The sequence below is a fragment of the Octopus bimaculoides genome, chromosome 26, assembly GCF_001194135.2.
Source record: "Octopus bimaculoides isolate UCB-OBI-ISO-001 chromosome 26, ASM119413v2, whole genome shotgun sequence".
Lineage (NCBI taxonomy): Eukaryota > Metazoa > Mollusca > Cephalopoda > Octopoda > Octopodidae > Octopus > Octopus bimaculoides.
In genome coordinates, this window is record NC_069006.1 from 23,700,531 (window position 1) to 23,702,132 (window position 1,602).

A 1,602-nucleotide genomic window follows, 5' to 3' on the forward strand; every position below is an offset into this window, starting at 1 on the left:
TATATATATATATATATGTATATGTATGTATGTATATATTTAATATAGTTATTTGAGAAGGAAAATAAAGAGAAATTAAGTCTGAAAGTTACAGGAGACCAATAAGTCAACAGTTCAAACAGTAAGAACAAAAAAATGTAGATTCACTAACATTCAATAGAATAACTAACAGAAACATAGCAGAATTACTTCATGTACCAAAGAGACATGCTTAAAATTGAATGAGACAAAGGCAGGAAACAATAAAAACAAAAATAATTAAATAAATGAATAAATAAAAAGGAAGAAAAAAAAACAGAGCAGAGAAGAATGAAGTCCCATTTCTTATGTGAGGTTTATAAAAACTTAATAATAGAAACTAAGTTTTAAACAGATGCAGTGGAAGTCTGTCAGTGAGGATAAGAAAATAACTTCAAGTGGAGAATGTAGCTGAGTGCTACTTACGAAGAATGATACCAGTAACATGCACTGATTTCACTCATCTGCACATACATACATATACATACATACATACATACATATATATAAGATGGAAAAAGTTGCCAGCAGACAGCTACAGGACTTGAAGCTGTATTCCTCAGATACTGGCTTGAGTACTACTCTACCATTAAACTAAACAGCCCACTGACAACAATCACTGTCAATTCTAACTACTGAAAATTGAGATTGAGCGAGCTTTTGCCCTTTTGCTCGTTATGGGGACGTAAACACACCAACATCGGTTGTCAAGCAATGGGGGAGGGTGAGCAAATATGGATACACAAACTTATACATACATACATATATATATATATATATATATATATATATACATACACAACAGGCTTCTTTCAGTTTCTGTCTACCAAATCCACTCACATGGCTTTGGTCGGCCTGAGGCTATAGTAGAAGACACTTGTCCAAGGTGCCACACAGTAGGACTGAACCTGCAACCATGTGGTTGGGATGCAAGCTTCTTACCACACAGCCACTCCTGCGCCTGTATACACACCTATCGCTTAACAACCGATGCTGGTGTGTTTATGTCCCTGTAACTGAGCAGTTCGGCGAAAGACGCCAATAGAATAAGTACTAGGCTTACAAAGAATAAGTCCTGGGGCTGATTTCTTTGACTAAAAAAAAACCCTTTAAGGCGGTGTTCCAGCATGGCCGCAGTCAATTGACTCAAACAAGTAAAAGATTAAAAGAATATGGGAAGTGCAACTGTCACTAGTTTTAAATGAGTTTCTATCAAAGATTTTCCTTTTGTTGCGAGTTGACTGGCAAATGCTTGACTGTTAAGGCTACAAACTGCTCACCTAACACACACATGCGCACAATACACATCTAACTCATGCACGCACACTAAATCATGTACATACATACACACACACACACACAACACAATACCAGTGAAATACTGCAACAGATTAGTCCCTGTTGGTTCAGTAATAAAAGCTTCGGATCTTTTTTAAAACGGGGGCCACATTTTTCATTAATGTTTTACGTAGTGTTTTTGGTACCGAAAGACTTTCAAACTTCGTATACTTATCTATTTTGTGTTATAGAACAGAAAAATATTTTTGTATTCGAATTTATTTCATGTAAAAAATTGTCTTATTT

The 1,602-nt window shown here is 35.4% G+C and overlaps 2 protein-coding genes across 6 annotated transcripts in view; one reads left to right on the forward strand and one right to left on the reverse strand.

Annotated features, from left to right (window-relative positions):
• The window catches only part of LOC106880700 (rab GTPase-binding effector protein 1), a 48,945-nt gene that overhangs the window by 46,339 nt on the left and 1,004 nt on the right, over positions 1–1,602 (forward strand). The gene's annotated exons all lie outside the window — the stretch shown is intronic.
• The window catches only part of LOC106880702 (septin-5), a 78,627-nt gene that overhangs the window by 3,421 nt on the left and 73,604 nt on the right, over positions 1–1,602 (reverse strand). The gene's annotated exons all lie outside the window — the stretch shown is intronic.